The sequence below is a fragment of the Desmodus rotundus genome, chromosome 2 (genome assembly GCF_022682495.2).
Source record: "Desmodus rotundus isolate HL8 chromosome 2, HLdesRot8A.1, whole genome shotgun sequence".
Taxonomy (NCBI): domain Eukaryota; kingdom Metazoa; phylum Chordata; class Mammalia; order Chiroptera; family Phyllostomidae; genus Desmodus; species Desmodus rotundus.
Window position 1 is genome coordinate 203,874,459 of NC_071388.1, and position 6,940 is coordinate 203,881,398.

A 6,940-nucleotide genomic window follows, 5' to 3' on the forward strand; every position below is an offset into this window, starting at 1 on the left:
TAAGTCCTCAGAACAAAGGACTTGCTCTCTTGGCTCTCTGGCCCCCTGGGGGCTTCCCATCCTGGCCTTCGGCCTGCTTTGCCCAGAACCTATGCCTTTCACTATGCCCCAGCCCCCCGCCCCTTGCTTAGCTGCGCCCATTCTCTTCCATGGGAACTGATCTCTAATAACCCTGACTGCATGCTAATAGATGTGCTGATCTATAGTTCTTTACATGCATCCGTTTCTCCCATTAACACCCAGACAGTAAGATCTATTTCCTACTCCCTGCCTCTGCTCTCCAGCCTCCTGGCTTTCTTTGAAATCTCCAGATGCACCCAGCCACACACTCGCTTTCAGGCCCAGGCCTCTTCACCTGAGGACCTGAGTGTGGCCATTTGATTCCTGCTGCCCCCTGAAATCACTAGCATCTCCAGAGATCCCCGAGGGGTGCTGGCCTAGCCTGGTGGTTGGCAGAACAGGAGCTCAGCAGATGTTTCTGGAGTGAACTGGGGTTAAAAAGAGCCTTGTTGAGATGCCATCGAGGCTGAGACCATAAGGGTCCATGTGGGGGAGGGGAGAGTGCTCTGGGCAGGCACCACAGCTTGTACAAAGGCCCTGGAGAGAGAGGGCTGGTGCCCTGTTGAGGACTCAAGGGGGATGAGCAGCTTGAAAACTTGGGATCAAAGTCAAAAAAGAAGATAGACAGCAGAGGGGGCTAGAGAGGCAGACAGAGGTCTGGAAGACTTTTGCTCGAGACACCTTTCTTTGCAAGCAGCTGCTCACAGATGATCACGTACTCAAGGGGATTCACATGCTCCCAGCAGCGCAAAGTGCTGGGCAGCCCGACTCACCCTTCAGGGCTGTCTTGATCCAGCAGCTCAAAGTTGTGTCACCCTGGACTCGCTTTTGTGTCTCCCTCGCCGCCACCCCCCCCCCCCCCCCCCCCCCCCCCCCCCCCCCGGTCAGCTTGGTGTTCAGACCACATTTCTTCATTGTGGCAACGCGCCTCTTGCTGCGGTTCAGGCAATAAACCTCCTGGCCACACATCTCAGAGTCAGAAGGGAACTAGAAAAGTCCTTCCCAGCTTCCCCAGCTAAGAGTCCCCTCCACTGCCCTTGGGTCATAGGCCCTCCCTGAAACCAGGTAATGGGATTATGCTGCTAAGTATGGGGCTGGGCCACCACCCTAGCCCAGGCCCGGGTGGGAGTGGTGAGCCGGGAGAGGGGGTTCGTGGGAGGCAACCACAGGAGCCAGGAAACTCCAACTCAATTTCATTTCCTCGTCCCTATGGGGCATCTTCTCTACTTTGTAGGATTATAAAGAACAGACAGGCTCGAGTGTGACAGGTGAGTGCTGCTCTCATCACTGAGGTGCTCTGTGACCTCGTGCAGAATGTCAGAGCCCCTATTGGGATGGGGTGTGGTTTTCCCTTCAATGAAAGGAAAAGCTGGGTGACCTGGCAGTCCCTAGGCCAATTTTCCTGCTTATCCACCCAGGGTCCTTTCTGGAGAGGGGCAGTGGCCCAGGGTGGCCAGCAGGTGGCAGAGCAGAGGCGATTCCTGGCTTTGCCGCAGCTGGGGAGCCTGAGCTGGGTGAAGGCTGCTGGGTGTCTCCAGGGGGATCTCACTGCTGCAAAACTTTCCTGGGAACCCAGACTCCAACTGCTAGTAGGCTGGCTTCGTGGGCATGCGACTCACACCTAGAAGGGCCCTGGGGTGGGTTTAATACTTTGCTGGCACCACCTTGAAACCATACTAATTGTACAGGAGCCCTGTATTTTCACTTTGCACTGGGCCCCAAAATTGCGGTGCAGGTGACCTCAGGGAACCCCCTCACTGCTCTTTCCCACAAATATGCTGGGACTTCTTCCCTTTGCTGTGCCTGTGCCCAGCCTCGGGGGGCTCCTGGTCATGCTTGCCTCCACCAGCCACCGTCTGCAGGGAAGCCTGGACAGCATGGGGGTCCTATACGTAGCTTGGGGTGTGGCCAGCAGGCTGTTGGTGCTGGGCTTTGGTCAGGGGTCAGGCCGGGACTTGGGAGTGGGCAGGAAATCCTCACTTGGCAGGTAAACAGAGGCTGACTGGACATGGGCAGTAGGTCTGTCTGGAGAGCCCGCAGGACAAGCAGTGAGGACAGGGCAGGTATGCCCGGCTCCAGGGCCCACCTTCAGCTGTGCTTCCTGCCCATCCCACAGCGGCAGTGTTCTGGGGTGGGTCCTGATACTGCAGGGTTTCCGAGGTAGAGATGCCACCCAGGAGCTTCAGAAGGTATCCGGGGTGTGCACACAAGACCCAGTCCAGAGAGGGCACGGGGGCCTTACCAGGAGTCGCCTGGAAAAGGAGGAGGACTGCCACCGGATGACCATGGAGGAGGGGAGCTGAGGGAGGAGTGGGAGCTGGGGGGCTGGGGTGGGAGCCAACGGAGGTCTTGAGTGTAGGTCAGGAGAGGACAAGCTGCCGCACCCACAGAGGACCTGGGGAAAACTCAGCATCGTGATAGACAATCACGTACTTACAAGTGGTCCTCTGATATTTCCAGTACCCACCTGGCACCAGACATAGTTATTACAGTATTACTGACTGTGTTTCCTATGCTGTACTTCACATCCCCTTGACTGTTTTGTAACTACCAACCTGTATCGTACTTCTTAATCCCTTGAATGGGGACCGAAGAGTTGGAAAATCTTAGTTTAGGTAATAGCTAATAAGCTTAGTAATCAATGCCGGTAAGAGCTGTTGTTCCAGGAGCTGAAGGTATGACCCACCCTGACTCCAGCAGACCTGGCAAGCAGTTCCCCCTTTGTGTCTGGGGAGGACTGCAAGCCATCAAGATGCTATCTGAGCCATTGTGCTCCAGGGTGAGACATCCACGCCCACAGGTGAAAGAATGCTGCAGCTTTTTTAAAAAAAGGATTTTATTTATTTATTTTTAGAGGGGAAGAGAGGGAGAGAAACATTAACGTATGGTTGTCTCTCACACACCCCCTACTGGAGACCTGACCCACAACCCAGGCATGCTCCCTGACTGGGAATCAAACCACTGACCCCTTGCTTCACAGGCCAGCACTCAACCACTGAGCCACACCAGCCAGGGCAGAACACTGCAGCTTTCATCCGATTAACCTTTTCCTTGAATTCCATACCCCTTACCTATACTTTTCTTCTCCTTATAAAAAGGGTGGATGTAAAATGGAATTTAAGACGGTCCATTTGGGTACGTAACCCGCCATTCTCTCAGATCGCCAGCCATCTGAATAAAGCCCATAAAGATTCAGTCCCTGTCTCTGCTTATTGGTTCTGGTGGTGACAGGCAGAACGAACATAGGCTTTTCCGGTTTCACCTTCACCTTTACCACCCAGTCCCCACCCCCTGTCCCTCTGGCAACCTTTACCTGTTGCCTGCATATTTGAGTCTGTCTTTTGCCCATTTTTAATTGGGCTGTTTGGGTTTTGGGTGTTGAAGTTAGAGGAGTTTGGGTTTTATTGCAAATAATGTAGGGAATCACTGGATTCCTACAATGGTAAGCAGGGAAGTAATATGACCTAATTTGGGTTTGTTTAATTATTTGGTCACTTTGCTGAGTGGAGAATGTTTTGAAAGTGAAGCAACTGTAGATGGAGAGACTAGAGGCAGGCTGTTAATGGAAGGAGAGATGGACCTGGAAGGCAGATGTGGGTTGAGGGGAAGGCTTGCTTTAGATTCTCTGGAGAACACGGCAGCAGGAACAGGACACGCTGGCAGAGACTAGCCAGCCACTCATCCCACCCATTTGTCCTCCCGGGCGTGGAGCTGCTGTGCCTTCCCCAGACCCCCTTGGAACTAGAGCTGTGCTCATTTGACCAAGTTCTAGCCCAGGGGTGTCAAACTCATTTTCACTGGGGGCCACATTGGCCTCGAGTTTGCCTTCAAAGGGCCGAATGTAATTTCAACTCCTTAACAGTTAAGGAGTAGTTATATTTATATAGTCCTAAAATTACATCTGGCCCTTGAAAGGCAACTGTGAGGCTGATGTGGCCCCCGGTGTGAAAGGTTTTCTTAGGCTCCGCCGAGGAATAAATGCCAATCAGCCACAAAATTAGGCAGTACAGAACTTTATTTGGTGTTTGTGGTCTTGGGCAAAATTCTCCAGTGCGCAGAGTCAGGGCCGAAGAAGTGCGCCCAGCAGGGAATATGGCGGGGCTTTATACACCAAAATTCTGATTGGCTCCCCTCGAGGGCTCGGGATTGGTCTCCTGGAACAAAGCTGTGATCCATTATTGGTGGTTCCCCTCCAGCTCTGGCTGTCAATCGGATATCCCCACCCATCCTGATATTCTGACATCTTTGACAGGATAAGGGGCGGGCTTAGGTTGCCAGGGGGATAGCCCCGCCCACCCTGACACGGTGAAAATGAGTTTGACACCCCTGTTCTCCCCAAAGGCTGTGGCCAACGCACCTAGACCCCTCAAAAGTCCCCACACTGGATCCTCCTAGTTCTTTCCTGTCCACTTGCTAAATGAGGAGATTGCCAGTGACGCATAACAGGATGGAGGCACAGAATGGAGGGAGCCTGGGTCCCTGTGCGATCTCGTGGACAGCTCTCTGATCCCACAACACTGCTCTAAACTGTGGTCTGAGTGAGAAATAAACCTTTACTCTGCTGAGCTACTACGAATGTGGGACCCATCTGTCCCAGGAGTGAGTTAACCTGAGACGCTGGTTAAGTAAATCCCGCGCGGCATACACACCTCAGCTGTAAAACCAATGGAGCGGCTCCCTGGTATTGATGCGGAACGATCTCTGAAAGGACAAGTCGACACCACCTGCTACTGTGGCACCACTTGCTGAGCAGGCCTATGACCTTGTTAGGCATGACTGCCGTTTACCCCTCTGAGCTTTTGTCCCCAGGACTGGAAATGACTGGAAAGCCACCGCAGCAGGCAGAAGATAACACCGGAGCAAACTGCAGCTTAGGCAAAACCAACGGAAGTCTCCTGTGTTAACACTCGCAACAGCCCCGTGGCCACGCAGCAGCACCCCCCACCCTTTCATGATCCAGTTATAATCCAAACAGAACTCAAAGCCCCTACATTTCACTGCTGGTATCTCTCTCCACTCTTGGACAGTGAATAAAACTTTGCTCTCTGCATTTTCTTCTCTTTGTGAATTATTTCACAGCCCGTGTCACCTGCCACCCTAACATTCTCCAAGATACTTTAAGTGAAAAAAAGCAAGGTATAGGCCCAACCAGTGTGGCTCGGTTGGAGCATCATCCTACAAAGGTTGCAGGTTTGTTCAATTCCTGGTCAGGGCACATTCCTAGGTTGTGGGTTCAGTCCCCAGTGCCCTTATGAGAGGCAACTGATCAATGTTTCTCTCTCATATGGATGTTTCTCTCCCTCTCTTTCTCCCTCCAATCCCTTTTTATTTTAAAGATAAAATAAAATCTTACCCCCCCCCCCAAAAAAAAAGGTACAGGGGAACGCGTATAACCTGTTAGTTTTTGTGTAAAAAATAGGTGGGGAAAAATAAAGTAAACATAATTCCTTGTTCATGTACAACAGTGGAACCAATAATACTGGTTACTCCTATACAGAAGAGCTGAGGGCTGGGGAATGGGTTAGAGACCTTTTGATTTGTACCTATCGAATTCTGAATCATGTGAATGTTTCCTAATTTAAAATTACAGGGTTGGGTGGGTTTTTCTTTAAGATTTATTTATTTTTAGACAGAGGGGAAGGGAGGGAGAATGGGAGAGAAAGGTCAATGTGTGGTTGCTACTCACATGCCCCCACTGGGGACCTGGCCTGCAACCCAGGCATGTGCCCTGACTAGGAATTGAACCCGTGACCCTTTGGTTTGCAGGTCGGTGCTCAATCCACTGAGCCATACCAGCCAGGGCAGGTTTCTTTTAAAGGTTTTATTTATTTTTAGAGAGAGGGGAAGGGAGGCAGAAAAAGTGGGGGACATTCATGTGAGAGAGAAACATCAGTTGGTTGCCTCTTGCATATCCCCAAATGGGGACCTAGCCTGCAACCCAGACATGTGCTCTGCCTGGGAATTGAACCAGTGACCCTTCAGTTCACAGGCCAGTGCTCAATCCACTAAGCCACAACAGCCAGGCCTAAAATCTTAATTAGGAAATGAAAAGGAGTATGCCAGAGATGTGGGCATGTTTAAATATTGGTGGAAGGAGCAAGTACAAACAAAAATCCCCCAAGTACAGACAGCTAGAGGTTGGAGGAAAGCCATGGTAGGCAGGGATGGACCCTGAAGCACCGGGGAGGGGTCTGCCAGGGCAGGAAAAGGGTGGCTTAGGGCAGGAAGGGAGGAGGCCGGGGTGTGAGGATCCTGGCAAGTGTATAAAGGCAAACAGGGAGGCAGGGTGGATGGGCTCTTCTCAAACAGCTTTTATTTAGGAGGTGAAGTTCCCAAATGAGAATGAGAACAGTGGTGGTTTGATTTGACTTGCAGGGGAGAATAGGGGGTCGCACGGACAAGGGGAATGGAAGACTTTCAGGGGCACTGAGGGCTGGGCCAAGGCAGGAGCCATGTATTTAGAATCAGACCTCTCCTAATCCTCCCATCTCCCTCTGCTCTGCTGGGCTGTTCCAGGTGAGCTTCTTCACCACTCAGGAGTGGTCCCAGGACGGCTGCTGGGAGGCTGTGCTTAGATATGATGTGCCTGCCGCTCCTTCCCAGGACAGCAGGGCTTTTCTCCAGCCTTCTCAGAGCCTGGCAGGATGGAAGCGGGAGAGCACACTAGACATCAGCACCGTGGCTCAGGAGGTGCCAACAAAGCTCCCCCAGGCTGGCAGAGGCCCGAGGGTGCACACCTCACAGAGTCAAATAAACTCAGTCCTTGAAATAAGTCACTCAGAGAAAGCCAGGTGATTTCACGCTGATGTGTAATCTGGAAAACAAAGTGAACGAACAGGACCAGAACAGACTTACAGATACAGTTTAAAGGTTGCCAGAG